Source organism: Monodon monoceros, unplaced genomic scaffold, assembly GCF_005190385.1.
Source record: "Monodon monoceros isolate NGI ecotype Baffin Bay Population unplaced genomic scaffold, NGI_Narwhal_1 Super_Scaffold_9, whole genome shotgun sequence".
In the NCBI taxonomy this organism is placed as follows: domain Eukaryota; kingdom Metazoa; phylum Chordata; class Mammalia; order Artiodactyla; family Monodontidae; genus Monodon; species Monodon monoceros.
This window is the reverse complement of record NW_021703786.1, coordinates 40,459,558-40,468,562: the sequence shown is the minus strand read 5'-3', so window position 1 is coordinate 40,468,562 and position 9,005 is coordinate 40,459,558. Positions and strand designations below refer to the sequence as shown.

Sequence of the window (9,005 nt, the reverse complement as noted above, 5' to 3'; positions counted from 1 at the left end):
AGGGACCTGTAGTTCAGCAAGCCTGCCAGGTGATGCTGGCACACAAGAAAGTGCTCGTCTGCCACCTCCCTCCCGCTGGGTAACAGAGAAAGACTGAAAGGTTAATAGTTGCTTCCGGGAAGTCGGAGAAATGGTGTGTGAATGTGTGTCTAGATTCAAAACTGCTGCACCAAACTCTGGTGTCCGTGGAAATTCTGATTCCGGTTTTAGAAACACTCTTTCCACCTCAGTTTGATCCCCCTTTACGGGTGGTTTCTAAAACTTTATTCTGAAGCTGAGGCAGGAGCAAGAAAACAGTGGGATTTCTTCTCACTTGGAGCCGCCCCCAGCCCTGGGCCATAGCAGCTCCCTCTGGAGGCCACTCTGAGGGGCTGGAGGCCCTGCTGCCCCCGGGGGGCTCTCACCTCACCTAATGCTTGCCGGGCAGCAAGGAGAGGATACAACCTGATTCTCTAACTGAGCTGACCTGTAAATTGAATTACCAACGGATAAAGTAAAATTTCATCCATCCCGCTGGCAAACGACCTCCATGCGGCCCAGCTCCATCATCTACGCTGTAATTTGCTGCTTGCCTTGTCTGCTGGCAGCAATGGGATGGAACCCGCGGCCTCTCCTGAAGCTCCCTCTTCCCTCAGCCCCATCCCTCCACTCTGTCCCAGTTTCACCGGCTCCTCGTCAGATCCCCCCCCCCCCCGCCCCGCTCCACCTTTAAAGCAAGAGGTCCTGGGCTCCCCTTCCTTTCCCCATCGGCACCCTCTCCCAGGGTGACCCCATCATTGTGCCGTGGCTCCCACCTGTGTGTCTCCAGCCCTGGGCTCTTCCCTGAAAGCCAGGCCCAGACGTCCTACCCCACCCTTCCCAGATGTTTTATAGGTGCCTCACAACTACCCTGTTCAAAACTGCTCAGAGCTACCCTGCTCTGATACACACACACACACACACACACACACACACACACACACACACCCCAAAACCTGCTCCTTCATTGGTCTTCCCCATTTCATTTAAGGGCACCACCCACAAACCATTTTCACAAAAAATGAGTCTTTTTTTTCTCTTTCCTTCATCCTCAAGATTCAATTTATCAAGTCATGTTAACTCAGCCTGTAGAAGTATCCTGAATCCGTCATTTCCTCTCCATTCTACTACGATGATAGGTGCTGCTGCTACTACCGTCCCTCCTAGTGAAGATGACGATGAGAATAACAGCTCACGGCGTGGATGCCCGTGCTCTACACGTATTAACTCACTGAGTCCTCCCAACAAATGCAGGCTTACATGCTACTCTTCTCCCCTCTCACGGAGGTGCATCTGGGGGAGAGGAGCTCAGGGACTTGATCAAAGCCGTCCGTCCTCCAAGGGGGAGCTAAGACCTGGGCGCTGGGGAGCCGGCACCGGCTCCCAGCTGCCTCCGCACCCACAGGATGCTCTCATGACCTCTGACTGGCCTCCCCGCTCCTACCCTAGTCTCCATACGATTTACTTTATACACCCAGCAGCCTGAGTGGTCTCCCCAAACCATGCACCAGGACCCATGTCACCCCCCAACCTAGACATGCCTCCCCCAGGATTCCACAGAGTCCTGGAAGTGAAGCCCAAACTCTGACCAGGACTGCCTCTGCCTCTCAGATCTCTCTCTCTCCCTGTCTCTCTCCCTCCCTGTCTCTCTCCCCCTCCTCTCTCTTTAAGAATCACTAGCTTGGATGATTTCCTGGCCCCAGGTGACCATGAAAGTACTCTGTGAGAAGTTGTGTGCCACTCGCTCTGGTAGAGACGTGGCTGATGCTGTGAGAAAGGACCACCCAGCTCACCTGGGAGAAGAAAGAATCAGAGGGACTTCTAGGAGGAAATGGCACCTGAGTTTAGTTCTGAATAACATGTAGGCATTACAGAGACAAGGGAAGAAAAATAGGAAACGTGAGTAAAAGCAGGAAGTAGCAGGAAGTAGCATGACATGATTCTAAAAGTTAAAATCTATTTCAATATTGCTGAAGTGTAAAGTATAAAACCAAGATTAGCTGAAGGTAAGACTGAAGCCAGCACCAGATACCAGTCTCTTGAAAGATGAGTAGCAGGAAGCCAGGCTGAATGAGAGCAGGTGAGCCTGACATACTCAGAGAACTTCAAAAACTTTGGCCAACACATAGGGTACGCATAGGTGGATGGAGAGGGTCGTAGGGAGAAGTGAGTTTGTAAACAGGTAGAAGCCAAGCCATGAAGAGTCCCACCCTGGGGCTTTGTGCTACCTGTTTCCTCTGCCTAAAATATTCATGCTGCAAAGTTAGATCTTCACCTTGCAGGCACCATGGTATCTGTTGAATGACTTTAAGGAGAGAGAAGCATTATCAGCTTGGAAAGATCCCTGAGGCAGAGACCTATGGTTGTGCACCAAGGGTTTGTACTTCCTGTCCTTAGTGTCAGCCTGACACTGGGAATCAGTTGCCCAGCCAAGAACTCTATTTCCCCCACCTTGTATCCATCATAAGGTAGAGCCTTATGTCTGAGTTCTGGCTATGTGCAGACCTGGCCCATGAAAGCACCAATGTAACCCTTCATTCCCTTTTTTTCCCCATTCATAGGCTAAGAAGCAAAGGAATCCAAGATCCAAGAGATGCAGAGCCACAAGATAGAAGGAAACCTTGGACCACCACATGGCAGTTGACCACAAAACACCCAACTGAATTCTACAGGAGTGAGAAATGAACACCTATTGTGTTAAGTCCCTGATACGTGGAGAGTTATACACATATAACACCTCGGGATATCATAATAGATTCCTATGGCTTTGCTATGATCATGAACTGGAGGCCAACAGGACTGGCAGAGGGAGATCAGTAAATAAGCTGTTTAGCAACTGGGGGAAAAATTATGAGAAACTGAAGCAAGTTAGTGGCAGTGAGAATGAACAGAAGCGGACAGAAGGTGACCACAACTAACTATAAGGATGAAGGAGAGAGTGGAGTCTAGGAAGATGCTCGGGTCTCTGAATTGGGTGATGGAGACAAGCAAAAGAGAAAGAGAGCAGGTTTGGGGAAAGGGTGCTTATCTTTATTGGGGGCATCATAGAAAAAGCAGGTAGTCGTGCCCACTGGACAGCTGTCCAGATGACCCTGGAATCCAAGATGGCAGCCATGGTTATAGGCACAGAGATTTGGTAAAAGATGAGGCCAAAGATTGTCATATGTCTCATTTTCATAGGGTGAGTTGAGAAGAGGGATGAGAACGGAACCATGAGAAAAAACAGCATTTAAGTCATGAGAGGCGAAGAGGAGACTGAGAGGAGGCCAGGCAGAAGAACTGAAGGAGCCGCCTCAGGAAGTCAAGAGAAATTACCTGCTGAGGAGACTGTGGTAAGATAAAACAATATGTGCTCCTTGTCCCCTGTTCCTGGCACAGAGCTCCTAAAGCCTTTGGAGCTTATTGCGTTTTGTGTGCTAATACGATTGCCAGTGGGGGAGCCCTTGATAGCTTCAGGATGGGGGCTGGTGGCAAGAAAGGTGGTCATTAGAAGGTTAGGACTTTTACCCCACCCCCAGCCCCTGGAGCAGGGAGAGGGGCTGGAGATTGAGTTCAATCACCAATGGCCAATGAGCTAATCGATGGTGGCTACATAAAGAAAACCGTAAAAATCCCTCAACGATGGGGTTCAGGGAGCGTCCAGGTTTGTGAACAATCCATGTGCTGGGGGTGGCACCCCTGGAGAGGGCATGGAAACCCTGTGTCACCCCCATCTCTTCCATTTGGCTGTATCTGACCTGTATCCTTTACAACAGTGATCACCAATCTTTTTGGCACTGGGGACCGGTTTCGTGGAAGATCATTTTTCCACCGGAGGCGGGGTGGGGGAAGGTTCAGGCGGTAATGCAAGCGATGGTAAGTGATGGGGAGCGGTGGGGAGCAGTGGGGAGCAATGGGGAGCGGTGGGGCACGGTGGGGAGCGACGGGGAGCGACGGGGAGCGGTGGGGAGTGGTGGTGAGCGGTGGGGAGCGGTGGGGAGCAGTGGGGAGCGACGGGGAGTGGTGGGGAGCGACGGGGAGTGGTAGGGAGCGGTGGGGAGCGACGGGGAGTGATAGGGAGCGGTGGGGAGCGGCAGATGAAGCTTCGCTCGCTCGCCCACCGCTCACCTCCTGATGTGCGGGCCAGTTCCTAACAAGGCACCGACCAGTACCAGTCCACAGCCCAGGGGTTGGGGACCTCTGCTTTACAATAAACTGGTGAACATCAGTAAAGCATTTCCTGAGTTCTGTGAGCAAACCTAAGGAAGAGGTGATGGGAACCCCCAAATTTATAGCCAGTTAGTCAGAAGTAGAGGCAGCCCCTTGAACTGAAGTGGGAGCAGTCTTGTGGGGCTGAGCCCTCAATCTGTGGGATGTGATGCTCTCCAGGTAGACAGCATCTGAACTGAATTCATTTGTAGGACACCCAGCTGGGGGTGGAAGATGGAAGAATTGTCTGGTGTGCAAAACCTCACACACTTGGTGTCAGAAAAAAGACATCACAGAGATGGACATGTTGAGGCCACAGAAACGTCAAGAAACTCAAGGACCAAATAAGCCTGCTGACGTTGACCCTAGGAGCAAGTTTGAGGGCAACTCCATAAGAGGACAGGGTGAAAGCCAGAATTTGGGGAGCTGTGGAGCTCATGGGAAAGGTGGGCATGGGGACAAGGACCGAGGTAACCAGTGTAAAGGGAGGCCCGTGAATGCCAGCACTGCCGCCAGAGGGACATGCTCCATGTCATTCATTCCTCGTCGCTGTACACCTATGACATAGTGTCCCTGTTCTGTAGGGGGAGAAATGAGCCTCAGAAACATCAAGCAACCCTCTCAAAGCCCTACATTTGTCAAGTGCTGAGGTTAGGATTCAATCTGATTCTAAAGCCAGTGCTCTTAACTAGTGTACAGTTGCCTTCCACTCACTATCCACGGATGCCAAACCCGCAGATACCGGGCCAACTGTAAGGAACTTGAGCATCCATGGATCTTGATAACCACGAGGGGTCCTAGAACAATCCCCCGCACACACGGAGGGAAGACTCTGACTGCATGTGTAGAAACCCAGGTGAATCTACAAATAAACTATTAGAATTAGTGAGTTTAGCAAGCTTGTTTGAAGCAAGGACAACATACCAAAATCAACTGCATTTCCATATACCAGCCAGAAACAAATGACTAAAAAGATACTGTTTACAATTGCCTCAGAAATGCCAAATGCAGGGATAAATCCAACAAAAGATGTGCAAGTCCTCTTTGTAGAAAAGTATACATTATTGAGAAAACATGTCTAGAAATCTAAATAAATGGAGGGATATGCCATGTTCACTGTAAAAATGACAGTTCTCCTAAACTGGGCTGTAGATTTGATGTCATCTCAACCCATCTAAGAGTGTCTGCAGAAACTCACAAGCTGATTCTAAAATGTGTTGAATATATGGACATAGGGCAAGCTAAGGATAGAGAAGGTAATCTTAAAGGTGGACAAACCTGAAGAATGTATTACGCTTGAGTTTCAAAACTTATAAAGCCAGAATAATTAGGACAGTGTAGAACTGGTGCACAATTGATAAATAGACAAATGGCATAGAATAGAAAGCTCAGAAAAGACCCACTTCTCTATGGCTCTGCAGCACAGCGAGTGAAGAACATTATTTTCAAAAATGCTGCTAGAGCACTTGAATAATCATGTGGAAAAATCACGACATTTAACTCCTACCCTCTCACAGTACCCGAAAATCAGTTCCGGGTGGGTTGTCCTTCTGTATGTTAGAAGTAAGACAATAAAACTTCTAGAAGGTAAAATGGGAAACTATCTTCATGCCCTCAATGTAGGAAAAGATTTCTTAAAGTTAAGAATTTCTGTTCACTGAAACATGCCATTAAGAAAATAAAAAGTCAAACCTCGGTGTGGAAGCAGATTTTTGTAGTCCATATGACAGAAGAGGGTTTATACACAGAGTATATTTTAAAATTTTTAAAAATCCCTATAATTAATCAAAAAAAGAAAAGACAAAAAATAGAAAATTGGTCACGAGACTTTAGGTATATCACAAAAGATGATATTCCAAATGGCAAAATAAACAAAGGAAAAGGTACTCAACCTCTGGTAAATTCACATTAAAACCACCATGAGATAGCACTATACCCCACCACATGAATGGCTAAAATTTTTTAAGCTGACAAGTAGAAGGAAGACGTAGCGCAATGAGAAAGCTCATAACTGCCAGTGGGAATGAATTTGAAAACAGTTGGACCTCATCTACTGAACACAAACATACACCCACTCTTTGACCCGGCAACTCCACACCCAAGTTCAGAACCGTGTAACATGAAAACACACAGTCAAGAAGATTTATAACTACATTACTTATAATATACCCCAAAACTGGAAATAAACCAAATATCCATCTAGGGTGAAATGGAGAAAATACACAGCAGTGCATTCATTCAATGGAACACTGCGTAGCAATGGAAATAAATAAGCTACACCTGTGTGCAACCACGCAACAGAATCTCACAAACAAAATACTGAAAGAAGCCAGGCACCAATGAGTATATGTAGTATAAGTCCATTTACATCAAGTTCAAAAACCAGGCAAAATACATATGATCCAGCAATCCCACTCCTGGGCATAAACCTGGAGAAGACTCTAATTCAAAAAGATACATACACCCCAATGTTTATTGCAGCACTATTTACAATAGCCAAGACATGGAAGCAACCTAAATGTGCATCGACAGAAGAATGGATAAACACTATGTGGTATATATATATATAATGGAATACTACTCAGCCATAAAAAAAGAATGAAATAATGTCCTTTGCAGCAACATGGATGGAGCCAGGTTATCATACAAAGCGAAGTAAGTCAGAAAGAGAAAGGCAAATACCATATGATATCACTTATATGTGGAATCTCAAATATGACACAAATGAACTTATCTACAGAACAGAAACAGACTCACAGACATAGAGAACAGACCTGTGGTTGCCAAGGGGGAGGACGGGGTGGGGAGGGATGGATTGGGAGTATGGGATTAGCAGATGCAAACTATTATATATAGAATGGATAAACAACGAGGTCCTACTGTAGAGCACAGGGAACTATATTCAATATCCTGTGATAAACCACAATGGAAAAGACTATGGGGAATGCGAGCCTTGCGGAGGAGCGACTGTTGGAACAGAGCTGGTGGCGCTAGGCTTAGTCAGGTCTTGCAGCTGGGAGTGAGGCAAGGAAGAAGAAAGGATCCTCCTTGGTCTTCTCATTCACAGGTTAAGCCTACCTTTCCAGATAGTGCAACAACTAAGTCACCAGTTTCCAAGGGCATTTGCACTACCTATGGAAAACACTGGATCTGTGCACACCAGACAGATCCTTGACAACTCGTCCCACCAACCCCCTGCACAAAAGTTGCTGCACCAGCAGACAAAGAAGGTGACCACTGACTTTCTTTTCATTACCAAATAGATATAATATCCCTGCCAACAAAAAAGAGTACACAAAGTGTCTCTTCATAATTTCACAACCAGTTAAGACCATGCTAGGAAAATCAGCTTGCCTAGATGAGGACCCCTTCTCTTCTTGGGTAGCCAGCATTTGAAGGAGAGACTCTGACCTGTGCTACTGATAAGTGACTAACTTTTAAACACTGAACTGGTCCTGAGAAGTGAGCTGTCTTCTTTGTAAGTGAAGAACATACAGCATAATCTTGAAGAACTGCACAGTGGTGCGAGCCAGAGGCATACTGTGTGTGTGTAACAGACTGAGAAACAGACAAATGAATCCTATTGAAAGGATTTCTCGTCTTCTGCTTCTGTTTGCCAGTGTTAGTGTTTTACTGGCTTATACTGGTACCTTTTTCTGGTACCTTTTTTTCTATACCATCGTTCTGTTCTAATGGGTCCTAGAAATCCCTCTCCTGACCCCTTATCAGAATCAGAAAGTGAGGAAGGAGAAAACGCTAAGAAAACACTGAATAAACGCTAACTACCTAAATGAAAGTTCTGGGGAAGAGTGGGATTCCTCTGAAGAAGAGGACCCTGTGGTGCCCAACCTAACACCTCTTGAGAGTCTTGCCTGGCAGGTTAAATGCCTTTTAAAATATCCTACAACTTGGAAACCTTTAAATCCTAATTCCTGATTGTATCATGCTAAACTCTTGGATGCTAGCACACCAGTCCATATACTTCGAGAGACAGGACTAAGACATTGTGTACCCAAACTGGAACCAATTCCTGACTGGCCTCCTCCAGGCTCTTGTGGAGTCCCACCTTTTCAAAAGCCCCTTATGAGTCCCAGCCGGCTTTCTAGAGATCATGCCACTTTAAATGGAGTACCGTACTTTGCCACCAAACAGTTAAGCCGAACATTGAGTACAGCCACTCCCATACCTGAGTACCTAAAACAAATTCCTAATTCGTGTGTTTCTGGTTGTTGCTGTGGCTGGTTAACTAAAACAGTTAAGGAAACAACCCGCACTGAACCCATCAACACTACTTACTCCTACACTGAGTTTCAAAAGGCAGTTAACAAACTCCTAACTGCATCAGTATAAAGATCCACCGTTCCTTCTCATATCTCTTGCGTTGCCAGTTGAGAAAGAAATGCAGTTCCACAGCCCACAGTCGAGAAACTAACATCTTCTCAACCAAACTATGCCCTGTCCTGATACGTCAAAATACGATCAAGTACTGAATATAATACCCAAGAGTCCTGTAACTCAACTACAGAAGATGTTCGCTGTGAGCATTCCCTTTGAAAGACCTAAAATGAGAACTTCAGTAGAGAATTAGTCAAAAGGGACCTTATTACAAGAATAAGTTGACTATTCTCCACACTCAGTTCTCCCCACAATTTACTCTGCCTATCTGATGGACTTAACTAGATACCTAATTATTAATGGGAAGGAAAAGGAGGCCACTACCCTATTCGTTATCCAACCTTCAGAACAGCCATTGTGGAAAGTGATAAGTTAGCTACTCCCAGTAATACCTTTCTGAGCAT

General features: G+C 46.4%; 1 pseudogene; it reads left to right on the top strand.

Annotated features, from left to right (window-relative positions):
• The first annotated feature begins 7,898 nt into the window (after window positions 1-7,898).
• Window positions 7,899-8,556, top strand: LOC114888690 (annotated as a pseudogene).
• Window positions 8,557-9,005: the final 449 nt, after the last annotated feature.